This window comes from Triticum urartu, chromosome 3A (genome assembly GCF_056163025.1).
Source record: "Triticum urartu cultivar PI428250 chromosome 3A, HENAU_Tu73, whole genome shotgun sequence".
Taxonomy (NCBI): domain Eukaryota; kingdom Viridiplantae; phylum Streptophyta; class Magnoliopsida; order Poales; family Poaceae; genus Triticum; species Triticum urartu.
The window spans coordinates 366,128,793-366,138,360 of record NC_141875.1 but is presented as its reverse complement, the minus strand read 5'-3'; positions in this window follow the sequence as shown (position 1 = coordinate 366,138,360).

The window sequence follows — 9,568 nt, the reverse complement described above, 5'->3', positions numbered from 1 at the left end:
CGATGATCTCATCGGATGAATCACGATGTCGAGGATTTAATCAACCCCGTATACAATTCCCTTTGTCAATCGGTATGTTACTTGCCCGAGACTCGATCGTTGGTATCCCAATACCTTGTTCAGTCTCGTTACCGGCAAGTCACTTTACTCGTACCGTAATGCATGATCCCGTGATCAACCACTTGGTCACCTTGAGCTCATAATGATGATGCATTACCGAGTGGGCCCAGTGATACCTCTCCGTTATATGGAGTGACAAATCCCAGTCTCGATCCGTGTCAACCCAACAGACACTTTCGGAAATACCTGTAGTGCACCTTTATAGTCACCCAGTTACGTTGTGACGTTTGATACACCCAAAGCACTCTTACGGTATCCGGAAGTTACACGATCTCATGGTCAAAGGAAAAGATACTTGACATTGGAAAAGCTCTAGCAAACGAACTACACGATCTTGTGCTATGCTTAGGATTAGGTCTTGTCCATCACATCATTCTCCTAATGATGTGATCCCGTTATCAATGACATCCAATGTCCATAGCCAGGAAACCATGACTATCTGTTGATCAACGAGCTAGTCAACTAGAGGCTTACTAGGGACATATTATGGTCTATGTATTCACACGTGTATTACGATTTCCGGATAATACAGTTATAGCATGAATAAAGACAATTATCATGATCAAAGAAATATAATAATAATACTTTTATTATTGCCTCTAGGGCATATTTCCAACAGTCTCCCACTTGCACTAGAGTCAATAATCTAGTTACATTGTGATGAATCGAACACCCATGGAATTCTGGTGTTGATCATGTTTTGTCCTAGGGAGAGGTTTAGTCAACGGATCTGCTATATTCAGGTCCGTATGTACTTTACAAATCTCTATGTCTCCATCTTGAACATTTTCACGAATGGAGTTGAAGCGACGCTTGATGTGTCTTGTCCTTTTGTGAAACCTGGGCTCCTTGGCAAGTGCAATAGCTCCAGTGTTGTCACAAAAGAGTTTGATTGGCCCCGACGCATTGGGTATGACTCCTAGGTCGATGATGAACTCCTTCACCCATATTGCTCCATGTGCTGCCTCCGTGGCTGCCATGTACTCCGCTTCACATGTAGATCCCGCCACGACGCTCTGTTTGCAGCTGCACCAGCTCACTGCTCCACCATTCAACATATACACGTATCCGGTTTGTGACTTAGAGTCATCCAGATCTGTGTCGAAGCTAGCGTCGACGTAACCCTTTACGACGAGCTCTTCGTCACCTCCATAAACGAGAAACATTTCCTTAGTCCTTTTCAGGTACTTCAGGATATTCTTGACCGCTGTCCAGTGTTCCTTGCCGGGATTACTTTGGTACCTTCCTACCAAACTTACGGCAAGGTTTACATCAGGTCTGGTACACAGCATGGCATACATAATAGAACCTATGGCTGAGGCATAGGGGATGACACTCATCTCTTCTATATCTTCTGCCGTGGTCGGGCATTGAGCCGAGCTCAATTTCATACCTTGCAAAACAGGCAAGAACCCTTTCTTGGACTGATCCATTTTGAACTTCTTCAAAATCTTATCAAGGTACGTGCTTTGTGAAAGACCTATGAGGCGTCTCGATCTATCCCTATAAATCTTGATGCCTAATATATAAGCAGCTTCTCCAAGGTCCTTCATTGAAAAACTCTTATTCAAGTAGGCCTTGATGCTGTCCAAGAGTTCTATATCATTTCCTATCAAAAGTATGTCATCTACATATAGTATGAGGAATGCTACAGAGCTCCCACTCACTTTCTTGTAAACGCAGGCTTCTCCATAAGTCTGCGTAAACCCAAACGCTTTGATCATCTCATCAAAGCGAATGTTCCAACTCCGAGATGCTTGCACCAGCCCATAAATCGAGCATTGGAGCTTGCACACCTTGTCAGCATTCTTAGGATCGACAAAATCTTCCGGCTGCATCATATACAATTCTTCCTTAAGGAAACCATTAAGGAATGCCGTTTTGACGTCCATTTGCCATATTTCATAATCGTAGAATGCGGCAATTGCTAACATGATTCGGACGGACTTTAGCTTCGCTACCGGTGAGAAAGTCTCATCGTAGTCAACCCCTTGAACTTGTCGATAACCCTTAGCGACAAGCCGAGCTTTATAGATGGTCACATTACCATCCGCGTCTGTCTTCTTCTTAAAGATCCATTTATTTTCTATGGCTCGTCGTTCAACGGGCAAGTCAGTCAAAGTCCATACTTCGTTTTCATACATGGATCCTATCTCGGATTTCATGGCTTCTAGCCATTTGTTGGAATCCGGGCCCGCCATTGCTTCTTCATAGTTCGAAGGTTCACCGTTGTCTAACAACATGATTTCCAAGACAGGGTTGCCGTACCACTCTGGTGCGGAACGTGTCCTTGTGGACCTTCGAATTTCAGTAGGAGCTTGATCAGAAGTATCTTGATCATCATGAATAACTTCCTCTCTAGTCGGTGCAGGCACCTCAGGAACATTTTCTTGAGTTGTGCCATTTACCGGTTCAAGAGGCAATACTTCATCAAGTTCTACTTTCCTCCCACTTACTTCTTTCGAGAGAAACTCTTTCTCTAGAAAGGATCCATTCCTGGCAACAAAGATCTTGCCTTCGGATCTGAGGTAGAAGGTATACCCAGCAGTTTCTTTAGGGTATCCTATGAAGACGCATTTTTCCGACTTGGGTTCGAGCTTTTCAGGTTGAAGTTTCTTGACATAAGCATCGCATCCCCAAACTTTTAGAAACGACAGCTTAGGTTTCTTCTCAAACCATAATTCATACGGTGTCGTCTCAACGGATTTCGACGGAGCCCTATTTAAAGTGAATGCGGCAGTCTCTAAAGTATAGCCCCAAAAAGATAGCGGTAAATCGGTAAGAGACATCATAGATCGCACCATATCTAATAGAGTGCGATTACGACGTTCAGACACACCGTTACGCTGAGGTGTTCCAGGCGGCGTGAGTTGTGAAACTATTCCACATTTTCTTAAGTGTGTGCCAAATTCGTGACTCAAGTATTCTCCTCCACGATCTGATCGTAGAAACTTGATTTTCCTGTCACGTTGATTTTCAACCTCACTCTGAAATTCCTTGAACTTTTCAAAGGTTTCAGACTTGTGTTTCATTAAGTAGACATACCCATATCTACTCAAGTCATCAGTGAGGGTGAGAACATAACGATAGCCACCGCGAGCCTCAACACTCATTGGACCGCACACATCAGTATGTATGATTTCCAATAAGTTGGTTGCTCGCTCCATTGTTCCTGAGAACGGAGTCTTGGTCATTTTTCCCATGAGGCATGGTTCGCACGTGTCAAATGATTCATAATCAAGAGACTCTAAAAGTCCATCTGCATGGAGCTTCTTCATGCGTTTGACACCTATGTGACCAAGGCGGCGGTGCCACAAGTATGTGGTACTATCATTATCAACCTTACATCTTTTGATACTCACACTATGAACATGTGTAGTAATACGCTCGAGATTCATTAAGAATAAACCATTGACTATCGGAGCATGACCATAAAACATATCTCTCATACAAATAGAACAACCATTATTCTCGGATTTAAATGAGTAGCCATCTCGTATTAAACGAGATCCTGATACAATGTTCATGCTCAAACATGGCACTAAATAACAATTATTGAGGTTTATAACTAATCCCGTAGGTAAATGTAGAGGTAGCGTGCCGACGGCGATCACATCGACCTTGGAACCATTCCCGACGCGCATCGTCACCTCATCCTTCGCCAGTTTCCGTTTATTTCGCAGCTCCTGCGGTGAGTTACAAATATGAGTAACGGCACCGGTATCAAATACACAGGAGTTACTACGAGTACTGGTAAGGTACACATCAATTACATGTATATCAAATATACCTTTGGTGTTGCCGGCCTTCTTATGCGCTAAGTATTTGGGGCAGTTCCGCTTCCAGTGACCCTTCCCTTTGCAATAAAAGCACTCTGTCTCAGGCTTGGGTCCATTCTTTGACTTCTTCCCGACAGCTTGCTTGCCGGGCGCAGCAACTTTCTTGCCGTCCTTCTTGAAGTTCTTTTTGCCCTTGCCCTTCTTGAACTTAGTGGTTTTATTCATCATCAACACTTGATGTTCCTTCTTGACTTCTACCTCTGCTGATTTCAGCATAGCAAATACTTCAGGAATGGTCTTTACCATCCCCTGCATATTGAAGTTCATCACAAAGCTCTTGTAGCTTGGTGGAAGCGACTGGAGGATTCTGTCAATGACCGCGTCATCCGGGAGATTAACTCCCAGCTGAGTTAAACGGTTATGTAACCCAGACATAGTGAGTATGTGCTCACTGACATAACTATTTTCCTCCATCTTACAGCTGAAGAACTTATCGGAGACTTCATATCTCTCGATCCGGGCATGAGCTTGAAAAACCATTTTTAGCTCTTCGAACATCTCATATGCTCCATGTCTCTCAAAACGCTTTTGGAGCCCCGGCTCTAAGCTGTAAAGCATGCCGCACTGAACGAGGGAGTAGTCATCAGTACGTGTCTGCCAAGCGTTCATAGCGTCTTGGTTCTGTGGGACGGGTGGATCACCTAGCGGTGCTTGTAGTACATAATCTTTCTTGGCAGCTATGAGGATGATCCTCAGGTTCCGGACCCAGTCCGTATAGTTGCTGCCATCGTCTTTCAGCTTGGTTTTCTCTAGGAACGCGTTGAAATTGAATACAACGTTGGCCATTTGATCTACAAGACATATTGTAAAGATTTTAGACTAAGTTCATGATAATTAAGTTCATCTAATCAAATTATTAATGAACTCCCACTCAGATTAGACATCCCTCTAGTCATCTAAGTGTTACACGATCCGAGTCAACTAAGCCGTGTCCGATTAACACGTGAGACGGACTAGTCATCGTCGGTGAACATCTTCATGTTGATCGTATCTTCCATACGACTCGTGTTCGACCTTTCGGTCTCTGTGTCCCGAGGCCATGTCTGTACATGCTAGGCTCGTCAAGTTAACCCTAAGTGTTTTTGCATGTGTAAAACTATCTTACACCCGTTGTATGTGAACGTAAGGATCTATCACACCCGATTAACACGTGGTGCTTCGAAACGACGAACTGTAGCAACGGTGCACAGTTAGGGGAGAACACTTCTTGAAATTGTTGTAAGGGATCATCTTATTTACTACCGTCGTTCTAAGTAAACAAGATGCAAAACATGATAAACATCACATGCAATCAAATAATAATAGTGACATGATATGGCCAATATCACATGGCTCTTTTGATCTCCATCTTGGGGCTCCATGATCATCCTGTCACCATCATACTCATCGACATGTAAGTTGTGATTCCTTGTACAATAGCATGAACATCTCATACATCACATATAGATCATTCATCATTCATCACAACTTTGGCCATATCATATCACAAAGCACTTGCTGCAAAAACAAGTTAGACGTCCTCTAATTGTTGTTGCAGGTTTTACGTGGCTGAAGTAGGGTTCTAACAAGAATGTTTTTTTACCTACGTGAAAGCCACAACGTGATTTGTCAACTTCTATTTACCCTTCATAAGGATCCTGTTCATCGAATCAGCTCCAACTAAAGTAGGAGAGACAGACACCCGCCAGCCACCTTATGCAACTTGTGCATGTTTGTCGGTGGAACCGGTCTCACGTAAGCATACGTGTAAGGTTGGTCCGGGCCGCTTCATCCCACAATTCCGTTGAAGTAAGATAAGACTAGTAGCGGCAAGAAAGTTGACAACATCAACGCCCACAACAAATTGTGTTCTACTCGTGCAAGAGAACTACGCATAGACCTAGCTCATGATGCCACTGTTGGGGAACGTTGCAGAAAACAAAAATTTCCTACTCGTTTCACCAAGATCCATCTAGGAGTTCATCTAGCAACGAGTGATCGGATGCATCTACATACCTTTGTAGATCGCGAGCGGAAGCGTTCAAAGAACGGGGATGATGTAGTCGAACACGACGTGAATCAAATCACCGGAGATCCTAGCACCGAACGGACGGTGCCTCCGCGTTCAACACACGTACGGGACGGGAGACGTCTCCTCCTTCTTGATCCAGCAAGGGGGAAGGAGAGGTTGATGAAGATCCAGCAGCACGACGGCGTGGTGGTGGACGCAGGGCGTCACAGTAGCAGGGCTTCGCCTATACTGCGAGAGAGAGACGTAACGGGGAGAGAGGGAGGCGCCAGGGGCTGGTCTCAAGTCCCTCCTCTCCCCCACTATATATAGGAGGGCCAAGGGGGTTGGTGCGCCAGCCTAGGAGATCCAATCTCCTAGGTGCGGCGGCCAAGGGGAGGTTTCCCTCCCCCCCAAGGCACCTAGAGGTGCCTTCCACCATTGGGACTCTTCCCTTTTGTGGAAACCTAGGCGCATGGGCTTTTGGGGCTGGTGCCCTTGGCCCATGCAGGCCAAGGCGCACCCCCTACAGCCCATGTGGTCCCCCGGGACAGGTGGCCCCACCCGGTGGACCCCCGGGACCCTTCCGGTGGTCCCGGTACAATACCGATAACCCCGAAACTTGTCCCGATGGCTGATACTGCACTTCCTATATATAATTCTTTACCTCCGGACCATTCCGGAACTCCTCGTGACGTCCGGGATCTCATCCGGGACTCCGAACAACATTCGGGTTACTGCATACACATATCTTCATAACCCTAGCGTCACCGAACCTTAAGTGTGTAGACCCTACGGGTTCGGGAGACAAGCAGACATGACCGAGACGACTCTCCGGTCAATAACCAACAGCGGGATCTGGATACCCATGTTGGCTCCCACATGCTCCACGATGATCTCATCGGATGAGCCACGATGTCGAGGATTTAATCAACCCCGTATACAATTCCCTCTGTCAATCGGTATGTTACTTGCCCGAGACTCGATCGTTGGTATCCCAATACCTTGTTCAGTCTCGTTACCGGCAAGTCACTTTACTCGTACCATAATGCATGATCCCGTGATCAACCACTTGGTCACCTTGAGCTCATAATGATGATGCATTACCGAGTGGGCCCAGTGATACCTCTCCGTTATATGGAGTGACAAATCCCAGTCTCGATCCGTGTCAACCCAACAGACACTTTCGAAAATACCTGTAGTGCACCTTTATAGTCACCCAGTTACGTTGTGACGTTTGATACACCCAAAGCACTCTTACGGTATCCGGGAGTTACACGATCTCATGGTCAAAGGAAAAGATACTTGACATTGGAAAAGCTCTAACAAACGAACTACACGATCTTGTGCTATGCTTAGGATTAGGTCTTGTCCATCACATCATTCTCCTAATGATGTGATCCCGTTATCAATGACATCCAATGTCCATAGCCAGGAAACCATGACTATCTGTTGATCAACGAGCTAGTCAACTAGAGGCTTACTAGGGACATATTATGGTCTATGTATTCACACGTGTATTACGATTTCCGGATAATACAGTTATAGCATGAATAAAGACAATTATCATGATCAAAGAAATATAATAATAATACTTTTATTATTGCCTCTAGAGCATATTTCCAACAGCCGTGGCCGTGTATGAGGACCAGCTGCCCCCGGGAGTGGCCGTGTCCGCTGGCAGCCACGCCGGAGGGCGTCATTCGTCGCATCGCCTCCTTGATGCCAGCCAAGAGAGCTCAGGCGCCGCTTGCCGCTGTGACGACGGAGGTCCTTCCGGTCTCCATGGGGCGCGCATGGCGTCCTCCGCAAGGCGGGAGCAGACGCCATCACAAGGGTCTCTGGAACAGCACCGGTACACGTATATATCAAGACATCAAATTCTTCAGTGAGCAAGTGAAGCTCTGATCCCTCTGTTGGAGTCCATGGAGATGAATGTGTAAGCGCAATACGGGGTCAACCCTGACAGGGAGGTGCTGGAGATCTTACAAGCTGAATCCAAGGCCAAGCAGGTAATAGATCTACAGTAACGTCATACCTGTTAAATTAACCTACGTTTGATGGATCGTTGGTTCATATCTAGGGGATATTAGGATGGATTGGAGTGTATGTCTCCATTGAATTTTCTGCTGTTTGTGTTGATTTGAACCCTGAAATTGATGCATTTTGTTACCATTATGAAAATAGAAACCGAAGACTGGAGCACAAGCTAGCTAGCTTCTTCGTGCATGCTGCTACCTGCTAGCTAGCGACTACAGTTTGCAAATCATGGCCTTGCATTCTGTTTATGCGATGTCTGCATATGTACGACATGCATGCACTTGCTTGCTGAGTTGCACTCGAGGCGTATTGATTATAGGTTACCTTATGTGCAGGTACGGCCAACCACGAGCCCACACATACAGATTGAAGAATGAAGAATTGCATGAAATGTTACCGTCTGTTGGTGATAGTGCTTTGCATGATTTTAGGACTTAGTGGATACACTGATCTGAATTTGATAGATGTTTCTTATTTAGTTTTTGTTTCAAACGCATGCTTTAATTGATGAACACTGTTATTAAGGAAGGTCTTGTTCCAAATGCACATGCCTTCCATGTTTAACTCTGAACAGAATAAACTGCACTTGCTACAACCAGACTAAACTGAATGTATAGAAACATGTACAAGTTCCCCTATCCCGTTCGCCCCTCCGGCAATGGTCCAGCCACCACAGCAATGGTCCGGCCACCCGAGCACGGATCCAACATCTAACACGTGAATCCTCGCCGTCCCCATCCTCAACGAAGCTACAGGGAGCAGATCTTGCGGAATCTATCATTTTGTGTTACATTTGTTGCCATTCAAATATTTTGCACAGGCACCTTAAATTTTGCTGCGTGTGAGCTATGCTAATTTAAATTTACATGACATTTTAATTTCATATTTCAAATTAAGATGCCATCATCACTTTTGGTTGTGTTAGCTCTACTCCACTTTGTCATTTCTTGATGTTTGGATTGACCATATCTTAATGTCCATTATTGCTAACATTAGGAATTATATGCACATGAAGCTGAATTACAACATAGAAGACCTTGATCAAGATATACATTTTATATTTAGAAAAGATATGTAATAAGTCTTTTTATATTCCCTCGGTAGTTATTCAATGTACCAAATTTATGAAATTTCAATTGACCAAGGGAGCATTGGTCTAATTTAAAAGAAGATTAGTAGCTTATTTGGTTCACGTATATTTAGAAGGGGCGGAGAAAATTTTTTGCTGAGCTTTTATTGTGTGTTGCACGTGCAAACTTATGTAATTAAAACTGTTGTGTTTTTAGTTAGGAATAGATGTATCCCGTTGGCATGAAACTATTTTCGATCTTCAAAACGAGCATTAGTAAAAACATGTGTTGCACGTGCAAACTTACTAGTTTATTTAATATAATCATTCATCTATAAAAAAATAGCGTTGTCATGAAAAAAAGTACTCCCTCCGATACAAAATAGGTGTCACATTTTTTAACTGGGGTTAATTCAAAATTGCAACACTAATTATGAAGCAGAGGTAGTATATATGATTTAAAACAAATAAATGGATGATGCATTTTTTTAGCACGGAATGCCGCCAAATCGA